Source organism: Sebastes fasciatus, chromosome 3 (genome assembly GCF_043250625.1).
Source record: "Sebastes fasciatus isolate fSebFas1 chromosome 3, fSebFas1.pri, whole genome shotgun sequence".
Taxonomy (NCBI): Eukaryota; Metazoa; Chordata; class Actinopteri; order Perciformes; family Sebastidae; genus Sebastes; species Sebastes fasciatus.
The window spans coordinates 30,596,012-30,608,295 of NC_133797.1; the positions used below are offsets into that span (position 1 = coordinate 30,596,012).

Consider the following 12,284-nt stretch of genomic DNA (forward strand, 5'->3'; position numbering starts at 1 on the left):
TGTTGTCTCCACTACCTAGACATTTGAGACGACAGAATGTGGAAGAAGGGCAGTAGCGGGAGGCAATGTCTAGCTACCGACATGAATTACAGTATGTTATCACATTAAATTTCGCAACTGAATTGAATTATACTGGGAAATAGCCATGTTAGGCAGCACTATGGGTGCCATTGGAGCGGTATGTCTCTGAGAACTGTTTTTATGTTTAGGAGCCTGTGCATAACAGACAGTACATGATTGTAGCTGTGGCAAATACATCAGTTGGTTTAGATTTTTATGGCTGTTAAGCAAAGATCTAAATGGCGCTGTGCAACGTATTGCAACTACAGTAGATTGCAATCTTAGAAAAAAAAAACATGTAAGATATAATCAATGCACTTGAATGTCCTTTGGCTTGAATCAGTCAGGTCAGGCAGTTTAAAGTAATCGGAAAGTCCATTGGTGAGCTCTTTATGTCTCTTATGAAAATGCTCCATACCAGGACAAGAAGCTTATGTCACTTAGACAGGGTCACTAATTTCCATTAGTTGTGCTTCACTGAAAGCGCATTTCTTCTGCTCTAATGCAAACATGCCACAGCAAGACAGTGAAGCCTCTGGGCGTTATTAGTAAAAGGTTGAGGCAAGAGTTCTTCATTCACACTTTATGTACTGCCATATTTATTACTTTTGAAAGCAACACTGCATTCACTGCTAAGCAAGAGCTTGTGCTGTCTTACCGACACCAAGGAACTTTTGCTCTCGTCCTGGCTCATGGATTTTCTTTTCATGTTCTTGGAAAACAAATCTTGGGCTTGTGTCATCTTTAATTGTGATTCAGGGTCTGTCCATTTATGTTTGATCTTCGTTTCACTGATTCTCTCGTTGTTGGAGTTTGTTCGTGGAAAGCCTCCCCCAGCCAGACAGCATGATGACATTCAAAATTTTGTTCTACAGATGACATGTGACTCAACTCATTGCAAAATTGGCTAATCCTGTGTGATCTGACATGTTCTAATCTACGTTATTTGCTGTCCAGGGAAGTGACTTGACAAAAAAAGACTGGTCATTTGTGTTTGAGGAGGAAGCTATAGGTCCTGTCTCAACTGTTCTAGTTGGTGACATCAGCATTTCAGGATGTGAATTTGTTACTGTAACAGCAAGAACTGTTGAGTGGGATAATGAGTAATCCTGTAATGGTTTGGAGTCTGGTATGATACTTTAAAAATGACACGGTTTGTCTGGGCTATATGCCTCTCCCATGCTTACTGTTAAATCTTTAAATTTGTTTTGATCACAAGCCTTCTCAGACAATTTATCAACTACATCTTGAAAGACATCAACTTTATCGAAGAAACATTTTCCTTCATAGACTTGATCACGTATGTGTGGCATTAACCTCCCGGAGACTATTGTCCTATTGATTCAAGAATTGAAGGGGTAGATGGTCTTAACTCTGACAGCCAGTAGTCAAGGAATGACTGTGTTTACTCATTAACTGATGGCATATTGCTGAAGGACTCATGAAATTCACTGTCAAACACAATGGACTGGGGAATCTGGTAGGATAACATAAAAACAAAGTATGAAGATATGGATCAGTACAATCTCTCTCAAACATTATGGAGTCTGGTGTTTTCTGAAAATTGCATGTAAAAACAAGGTTGACAGTCAAACTGAGGAATTTGTGAGTCAGGAGATAAGGCAGTGAACTCTCAAATTAGGCTAAAGATTCTGGAGAAGGTGGCCTTTGGTCAGTGAATTAGCGGGTTGCAGAAAAAGGATTTCCATCATCTGGAGGTAGTATTTCACATGATGGTAGCCTATACTCTGAACATGAAGGACACTCCATAAATTCACTTTCCAATGAATGCTGTCGAGGACCTGTGGATCCTGTTTCAGACTGTGATATGCCCGAATCGCTTTGACATGTTGGTGAAACAGAACCAGTCATCACAGTACTTGAAGACAGACACTCATCTTTTGTCATTTTGTTATCTGATGCACTATGAAAACTACAAGACAACTTTAAAGAATGTTGTTCTGCAAACCTGGTGGCTATTGTCTCAAGTTTTTGTGGTGTACTGTGAGCCATGCAAGACTGTTTTTCGAGGGTAGATTCAGAACATGTAATTTTACAACAAGAACATTTTCCCTTATAGATTGGATCATACAAATGTGACATTAATTTGTCATTAAAAGGCTTGTTTCTTACCCTGTATTCCTTAGTATATATTGTGGAGTCTGATGATATGGATTCAGTAGGGCCAACTTTGAACTGAGTCTGTGTTTTCTGTGACTCATGCACTGAAGCCGAATTTTCAGCAGATAATGGTTTGATTTCAGAGAGAAAGGAGTTGAGGGAGGATATATTTTCTTCAAAACAAAGATTTGCTTGTTTTTGAGGTCTAATGCCTTGCAAAACATCTGCATATGTTAGAGGTGTTCCTACAGCACGCAGATGACTTACAGGTGCAATGATCCCTTCAAACGGTGAAGTAAGTGAATCTGGCGAATCTGGTCTGTTGTCGTCAAATAATTCCTGGAGACAAAATCCGGAATAGTCAACATCTGACAGTGTTGAAAGAGGTGATACTGGTCTACTTTCAGGGTACTGTAAGTAATAGTTACAATGTTGACTCTTAATCTGGCCAAATGTGATGTGAGGAGACAAAGAATGCTGCTCAACTGATGCCACAGACTCTGGGGAGGATGCTCTAAAGTCTGCCAACCAGTCCTGTAGGAGCGAAAAGTCAAAATCGGAAGACACGGATTCCGGGGACAATGCCCTGCTACTAAATAGCTTATCAAGTTCAAAGTCTGATAAAACTGACTGAGGGGATTCTGGTCTGATCTCGTCAAACAGGGTCTCCAGACACAAATCAGTACCTTCCCAGTCCGAACATGTTGATTGTGGTGTAAAAGACCTGTGCCTTGACAATTCCACATCGTAATCAATGTTGGGAGATATGAAATGAGGTAGAGGTGAGTCAGGAGAGATGGGCCTACTTTCACTTTGAGACGCCACTGACTCGGGAGAATGCGGTCTTAACTTGGTAACCCAGTCCTCGATGGAGGAGTAAGTGCACTCCTTGTCTGAAAACACTGATGGAGGCCAAATAGGTATAAACTGAAATGGTTTGAGGACAAACAAAGATTCTGCTTGTCTTTCATGTGTTACGCCCCACACAACATCTGCATATGTAAAAGGTCTTGCAGCGGACAGTGGTGGGGATGCAGATACAGTTAAGCTTGTGTGTTTAGCATCAACCCGTAAAGTAAGTGAATCTGGCGAATCTGGTCTGTTGTCGTCAAATAATTCCTGGAGACAAAATCCGGAATACTCAACATCTGACAGTGTTGAAAGAGGTGATACTGGTCTACTTTCAGAGTACCGTAAGTAATAGTTACAATGTTGACTCTTAATCTGGCCAAATGTGATGTGAGGAGACAAAGAATGCTGCTCAACTGATGCCACAGATTCTGGGGAGGATGCTCTAAAGTCTGCCAACCAGTCCCGTAGGAGCGAAAAGTCAAAATCTGAAGACACGGACTCCGGGGACAACGCCCTGCTACTAAATAACTTATCAAGTTCAAAGTCTGATAAAACTGACCGAGGGGACTCTGGTCTGGTCTCGTCAAACAGGGTCTCCAGACATAAATCAGTATCTTCCCAGTCCGAACATGTTGATTGTGGTGTAAACGACCTGTGCCTTGACAATTCCACATGGTAACCGATATGGGGAGATCTGAACTGAGGAACAGGTGAGTCAGGAGAAAGGGGCCTATGTTGACTTTGAGATGCCATGGATTCTGGGGAGGATGCTCTAAAGTCTGCCAACCAGTCCCGTAGGAGCGAAAAGTCAAAATCGGAAGACACGGATTCCGGGGACAACGCCCTGCTACTAAATAGCTTATCAAGTTCAAAGTCTGATAAAACTGACTGAGGGGACTCTGGCCTCGTCTCGTCATACTCAACATCTGACAGTGTTGAAAGAGGTGATACTGGTCTACTTTCAGAGTACTGTAAGTAATAGTTACAATGTTGACTCTTAATCTGGCCAAATGTGATGTGATGAGACAAAGAATGCTGCTCCACTGATGCCACAGATTCTGGGGAGGATGCTCTAAAGTCTGCCAACCAGTCCCGTAGGAGCGAAAAGTCAAAATCAGAAGACACGGATTCCGGGGACAACGCCCTGCTACTAAATAGCTTATCAAGTTCAAAGTCTGATAGAACTGACTGAGGGGATTCTGGTCTGATCTCGTCAAACAGGGTCTCCAGACACAAATCAGTATCTTCCCAGTCTGAAAATGCTGATTGTGGTGTAAACGACCTGTTCCTTGACAATTCCACATTGTAAGTATTAAGGGGAGATATGAACTGAGGAACAGGTGAGTCAGGAGAGAGGGGCCTACTTTCACTTTGAGACGCCACTGACTCAGGAGACTGCGGTCTTAACTTGGTGATCCAGTCCTCTATGAAGGAGTAAGTGCACTCCTTGTCTGACGACACTGATTGAGGCCAAATAGATATAAACTCAACTGGTTTGGAGACCAACAAAGATTCTGCTTGTCTTTCATGTGTTACGCCCCGCACAACATCTGCATATGTAAAAGGTCTTGCTGCGGACAGTGGTGGGGATGCAGATACAGTTACGCTTGTGTGTTTAGCATCAACCCGTAAAGTAAGTGAATCTGGCGAATCTGGTCTGTTGTCGTCAAATAATTCCTGGAGACAAAATCCGGAATAGTCAACATCTGACAGTGTTGAAAGAGGTGATACTGGTCTACTTTCAGAGTACTGTAAGTAATAGTTACAATGTTGACTCTTAATCTGGCCAAATGTCATGCAAGGAGACAAAAGACGCTGCTCAACTGATGCCACAGATTCTGGGGAGGATGCTCTAAAGTCTGCCAACCAGTCCCGTAGGAGCGAAAAGTCAAAATCTGAAGACACGGACTCCGGGGACAACGCCCTGCTACTAAATAACTTATCAAGTTCAAAGTCTGATAAAACTGACCGAGGGGACTCTGGTCTGGTCTCGTCAAACAGGGTCTCCAGACATAAATCAGTATCTTCCCAGTCCGAACATGTTGATTGTGGTGTAAACGACCTGTGCCTTGACAATTCCACATGGTAACCGATATGGGGAGATCTGAACTGAGGAACAGGTGAGTCAGGAGAAAGGGGCCTATGTTGACTTTGAGATGCCATGGATTCTGGGGAGGATGCTCTAAAGTCTGCCAACCAGTCCCGTAGGAGCGAAAAGTCAAAATCAGAAGACACGGATTCCGGGGACAACGCCCTGCTACTAAATAGCTTATCAAGCTCAAAGTCTGATAAAACTGACTGAGGGGACTCTGGCCTCGTCTCGTCATACTCAACATCTGACAGTGTTGAAAGAGGTGATACTGGTCTACTTTCAGAGTACTGTAAGTAATAGTTACAATGTTGACTCTTAATCTGGCCAAATGTGATGTGATGAGACAAAGAATGCTGCTCCACTGATGCCACAGATTCTGGGGAGGATGCTCTAAAGTCTGCCAACCAGTCCCGTAGGAGCGAAAAGTCAAAATCGGAAGACACGGATTCCGGGGACAACGCCCTGCTACTAAACAGCATATCAAGTTCAAAATCTGATAGAACTGACTGAGGGGATTCTGGTCTGATCTCGTCAAACAGGGTCTCCAGACACAAATCAGTATCTTCCCAGTCTGAAAATGTTGATTGTGGTGTAAACGACCTGTTCCTTGACAATTCCACATTGTAAGTATTAAGGGGAGATATGAACTGAGGAACAGGTGAGTCAGGAGAGAGGGGCCTACTTTCACTTTGAGACGCCACTGACTCAGGAGACTGCGGTCTTAACTTTGTGATCCAGTCCTCTATGAAGGAGTAAGTGCACTCCTTGTCTGACGACACTGATGGAGGCCAAATAGATATAAACTCAAATGGTTTGCAGGCCAACGAAGATTCTGCTTGTCTTTCATGTGTTACGCCCCGCACAACATCTGCATATGTAAAAGGTCTTGCTGCGGACAGTGGTGGGGATGCAGATACAGTTACGCTTGTGTGTTTAGCATCAACCCGTAAAGTAAGTGAATCTGGCGAATCTGGTCTGTTGTCAAATAATTCCTGGAGACAAAATCCGGAATAGTCAACATCTGACAATGTTGAAAGAGGTGATACTGGTCTACTTTCAGAGTACTGTAAGTAATAGTTACAATGTTGACTCTTAATCTGGCCAAATGCCATGCAAGGAGACAAAAGACGCTGCTCAACTGATGCTACAGACTCTGGGGAGGATGCTCTAAAGTCTGCCAACCAGTCCCGTAGGAGCGAAAAGTCAAAATCTGAAGAAACGGACTCCGGGGACAATGCCCTGCTACTAAATAACTTATCAAGTTCAAAGTCTGATAAAACTGACTGAGGGGACTCTGGCCTCGTCTCGTCAAACAGGGTCTCCAGACACAAATCAGTATCTTCCCAGTCTGAACATGTTGATTGTGGTGTAAACGACCTGTGCCTTGACAATTCCACATGGTAACCGATATGGGGAGATCTGAACTGAGGAACAGGTGAGTCAGGAGAAAGGGGCCTATGTTGACTTTGAGATGCCATGGATTCTGGGGAGGATGCTCTAAAGTCTGCCAACCAGTCCCGTAGGAGCGAAAAGTCAAAATCAGAAGACACGGATTCCGGGGACAACGCCCTGCTACTAAATAGCTTATCAAGTTCAAAGTCTGATAGAACTGACTGAGGGGATTCTGGTCTGATCTCGTCAAACAGGGTCTCCAGACACAAATCAGTATCTTCCCAGTCTGAAAATGCTGATTGTGGTGTAAACGACCTGTTCCTTGACAATTCCACATTGTAAGTATTAAGGGGAGATATGAACTGAGGAACAGGTGAGTCAGGAGAGAGGGGCCTACTTTCACTTTGAGACGCCACTGACTCAGGAGACTGCGGTCTTAACTTGGTGATCCAGTCCTCTATGAAGGAGTAAGTGCACTCCTTGTCTGACGACACTGATTGAGGCCAAATAGATATAAACTCAACTGGTTTGGAGACCAACAAAGATTCTGCTTGTCTTTCATGTGTTACGCCCCGCACAACATCTGCATATGTAAAAGGTCTTGCTGCGGACAGTGGTGGGGATGCAGATACAGTTACGCTTGTGTGTTTAGCATCAACCCGTAAAGTAAATGAATCTGGCGAATCTGGTCTGTTGTCAAATAATTCCTGGAGACAAAATCCGGAATAGTCAACATCTGACAATGTTGAAAGAGGTGATACTGGTCTACTTTCAGAGTACTGTAAGTAATAGTTACAATGTTGACTCTTAATCTGGCCAAATGCCATGCAAAGAGACAAAAGACGCTGCTCAACTGATGCTACAGACTCTGGGGAGGATGCTCTAAAGTCTGCCAACCAGTCCCGTAGGAGCGAAAAGTCAAAATCTGAAGACACGGACTCCGGGGACAACGCCCTGCTACTAAATAACTTATCAAGTTCAAAGTCTGATAAAACTGACCGAGGGGACTCTGGTCTGGTCTCGTCAAACAGGGTCTCCAGACATAAATCAGTATCTTCCCAGTCCGAACATGTTGATTGTGGTGTAAACGACCTGTGCCTTGACAATTCCACATGGTAACCGATATGGGGAGATCTGAACTGAGGAACAGGTGAGTCAGGAGAAAGGGGCCTATGTTGACTTTGAGATGCCATGGATTCTGGGGAGGATGCTCTAAAGTCTGCCAACCAGTCCCGTAGGAGCGAAAAGTCAAAATCAGAAGACACGGATTCCGGGGACAACGCCCTGCTACTAAATAGCTTATCAAGCTCAAAGTCTGATAAAACTGACTGAGGGGACTCTGGCCTCGTCTCGTCATACTCAACATCTGACAGTGTTGAAAGAGGTGATACTGGTCTACTTTCAGAGTACTGTAAGTAATAGTTACAATGTTGACTCTTAATCTGGCCAAATGTGATGTGATGAGACAAAGAATGCTGCTCCACTGATGCCACAGATTCTGGGGAGGATGCTCTAAAGTCTGCCAACCAGTCCCGTAGGAGCGAAAAGTCAAAATCGGAAGACACGGATTCCGGGGACAACGCCCTGCTACTAAACAGCATATCAAGTTCAAAATCTGATAGAACTGACTGAGGGGATTCTGGTCTGATCTCGTCAAACAGGGTCTCCAGACACAAATCAGTATCTTCCCAGTCTGAAAATGTTGATTGTGGTGTAAACGACCTGTTCCTTGACAATTCCACATTGTAAGTATTAAGGGGAGATATGAACTGAGGAACAGGTGAGTCAGGAGAGAGGGGCCTACTTTCACTTTGAGACGCCACTGACTCAGGAGACTGCGGTCTTAACTTTGTGATCCAGTCCTCTATGAAGGAGTAAGTGCACTCCTTGTCTGACGACACTGATGGAGGCCAAATAGATATAAACTCAACTGGTTTGGAGACCAACAAAGATTCTGCTTGTCTTTCATGTGTTACGCCCCGCACAACATCTGCATATGTAAAAGGTCTTGCTGCGGACAGTGGTGGGGATGCAGATACAGTTACGCTTGTGTGTTTAGCATCAACCCGTAAAGTAAATGAATCTGGCGAATCTGGTCTGTTGTCAAATAATTCCTGGAGACAAAATCCGGAATAGTCAACATCTGACAATGTTGAAAGAGGTGATACTGGTCTACTTTCAGAGTACTGTAAGTAATAGTTACAATGTTGACTCTTAATCTGGCCAAATGCCATGCAAGGAGACAAAAGACGCTGCTCAACTGATGCTACAGACTCTGGGGAGGATGCTCTAAAGTCTGCCAACCAGTCCCGTAGGAGCGAAAAGTCAAAATCTGAAGACACGGACTCCGGGGACAACGCCCTGCTACTAAATAACTTATCAAGTTCAAAGTCTGATAAAACTGACCGAGGGGACTCTGGTCTGGTCTCGTCAAACAGGGTCTCCAGACATAAATCAGTATCTTCCCAGTCCGAACATGTTGATTGTGGTGTAAACGACCTGTGCCTTGACAATTCCACATGGTAACCGATATGGGGAGATCTGAACTGAGGAACAGGTGAGTCAGGAGAAAGGGGCCTATGTTGACTTTGAGATGCCATGGATTCTGGGGAGGATGCTCTAAAGTCTGCCAACCAGTCCCGTAGGAGCGAAAAGTCAAAATCAGAAGACACGGATTCCGGGGACAACGCCCTGCTACTAAATAGCTTATCAAGCTCAAAGTCTGATAAAACTGACTGAGGGGACTCTGGCCTCGTCTCGTCATACTCAACATCTGACAGTGTTGAAAGAGGTGATACTGGTCTACTTTCAGAGTACTGTAAGTAATAGTTACAATGTTGACTCTTAATCTGGCCAAATGTGATGTGATGAGACAAAGAATGCTGCTCCACTGATGCCACAGATTCTGGGGAGGATGCTCTAAAGTCTGCCAACCAGTCCCGTAGGAGCGAAAAGTCAAAATCGGAAGACACGGATTCCGGGGACAACGCCCTGCTACTAAACAGCATATCAAGTTCAAAATCTGATAGAACTGACTGAGGGGATTCTGGTCTGATCTCGTCAAACAGGGTCTCCAGACACAAATCAGTATCTTCCCAGTCTGAAAATGTTGATTGTGGTGTAAACGACCTGTTCCTTGACAATTCCACATTGTAAGTATTAAGGGGAGATATGAACTGAGGAACAGGTGAGTCAGGAGAGAGGGGCCTACTTTCACTTTGAGACGCCACTGACTCAGGAGACTGCGGTCTTAACTTTGTGATCCAGTCCTCTATGAAGGAGTAAGTGCACTCCTTGTCTGACGACACTGATGGAGGCCAAATAGATATAAACTCAAATGGTTTGCAGGCCAACGAAGATTCTGCTTGTCTTTCATGTGTTACGCCCCGCACAACATCTGCATATGTAAAAGGTCTTGCTGCGGACAGTGGTGGGGATGCAGATACAGTTACGCTTGTGTGTTTAGCATCAACCCGTAAAGTAAGTGAATCTGGCGAATCTGGTCTGTTGTCAAATAATTCCTGGAGACAAAATCCGGAATAGTCAACATCTGACAATGTTGAAAGAGGTGATACTGGTCTACTTTCAGAGTACTGTAAGTAATAGTTACAATGTTGACTCTTAATCTGGCCAAATGCCATGCAAGGAGACAAAAGACGCTGCTCAACTGATGCTACAGACTCTGGGGAGGATGCTCTAAAGTCTGCCAACCAGTCCCGTAGGAGCGAAAAGTCAAAATCTGAAGACACGGACTCCGGGGACAATGCCCTGCTACTAAATAACTTATCAAGTTCAAAGTCTGATAAAACTGACTGAGGGGACTCTGGCCTCGTCTCGTCAAACAGGGTCTCCAGACACAAATCAGTATCTTCCCAGTCTGAACATGTTGATTGTGGTGTAAACGACCTGTGCCTTGACAATTCCACATGGTAACCGATATGGGGAGATCTGAACTGAGGAACAGGTGAGTCAGGAGAAAGGGGCCTATGTTGACTTTGAGATGCCATGGATTCTGGGGAGGATGCTCTAAAGTCTGCCAACCAGTCCCGTAGGAGCGAAAAGTCAAAATCAGAAGACACGGATTCCGGGGACAACGGCCTGCTACTAAATAGCTTATCAAGTTCAAAGTCTGATAGAACTGACTGAGGGGATTCTGGTCTGATCTCGTCAAACAGGGTCTCCAGACACAAATCAGTATCTTCCCAGTCTGAAAATGCTGATTGTGGTGTAAACGACCTGTTCCTTGACAATTCCACATTGTAAGTATTAAGGGGAGATATGAACTGAGGAACAGGTGAGTCAGGAGAGAGGGGCCTACTTTCACTTTGAGACGCCACTGACTCAGGAGACTGCGGTCTTAACTTGGTGATCCAGTCCTCTATGAAGGAGTAAGTGCACTCCTTGTCTGACGACACTGATTGAGGCCAAATAGATATAAACTCAACTGGTTTGGAGACCAACAAAGATTCTGCTTGTCTTTCATGTGTTACGCCCCGCACAACATCTGCATATGTAAAAGGTCTTGCTGCGGACAGTGGTGGGGATGCAGATACAGTTACGCTTGTGTGTTTAGCATCAACCCGTAAAGTAAGTGAATCTGGCGAATCTGGTCTGTTGTCGTCAAATAATTCCTGGAGACAAAATCCGGAATAGTCAACATCTGACAGTGTTGAAAGAGGTGATACTGGTCTACTTTCAGAGTACTGTAAGTAATAGTTACAATGTTGACTCTTAATCTGGCCAAATGTCATGCAAGGAGACAAAAGACGCTGCTCAACTGATGCCACAGATTCTGGGGAGGATGCTCTAAAGTCTGCCAACCAGTCCCGTAGGAGCGAAAAGTCAAAATCTGAAGACACGGACTCCGGGGACAACGCCCTGCTACTAAATAACTTATCAAGTTCAAAGTCTGATAAAACTGACCGAGGGGACTCTGGTCTGGTCTCGTCAAACAGGGTCTCCAGACATAAATCAGTATCTTCCCAGTCCGAACATGTTGATTGTGGTGTAAACGACCTGTGCCTTGACAATTCCACATGGTAACCGATATGGGGAGATCTGAACTGAGGAACAGGTGAGTCAGGAGAAAGGGGCCTATGTTGACTTTGAGATGCCATGGATTCTGGGGAGGATGCTCTAAAGTCTGCCAACCAGTCCCGTAGGAGCGAAAAGTCAAAATCAGAAGACACGGATTCCGGGGACAACGCCCTGCTACTAAATAGCTTATCAAGCTCAAAGTCTGATAAAACTGACTGAGGGGACTCTGGCCTCGTCTCGTCATACTCAACATCTGACAGTGTTGAAAGAGGTGATACTGGTCTACTTTCAGAGTACTGTAAGTAATAGTTACAATGTTGACTCTTAATCTGGCCAAATGTGATGTGATGAGACAAAGAATGCTGCTCAACTGATGCCACAGATTCTGGGGAGGATGCTCTAAAGTCTGCCAACCAGTCCCGTAGGAGCGAAAAGTCAAAATCGGAAGACACGGATTCCGGGGACAACGCCCTGCTACTAAATAACTTATCTAGTTCAAAGTCTGATAGAACTGACTGAGGGGATTCTGGTCTGATCTCGTCAAACAGGGTCTCCAGACACAAATCAGTATCTTCCCAGTCTGAAAATGCTGATTGTGGTGTAAACGACCTGTTCCTTGACAATTCCACATTGTAAGCAATAAGGGGAGATATGAACTGAGGAACAGGTGAGTCAGGAGAGAGGGGCCTACTTTCACTTTGAGACGCCACTGACTCAGGAGACTGCGGTC

The 12,284-nt window shown here is 44.5% G+C and overlaps 1 protein-coding gene across 7 annotated transcripts in view; it reads right to left on the reverse strand.

The window, feature by feature from the left end:
* ank2a (ankyrin 2a, neuronal) overlaps positions 1–12,284 on the reverse strand; it is a 90,944-nt gene that overhangs the window by 8,592 nt on the left and 70,068 nt on the right. The window lies entirely within an intron of this gene.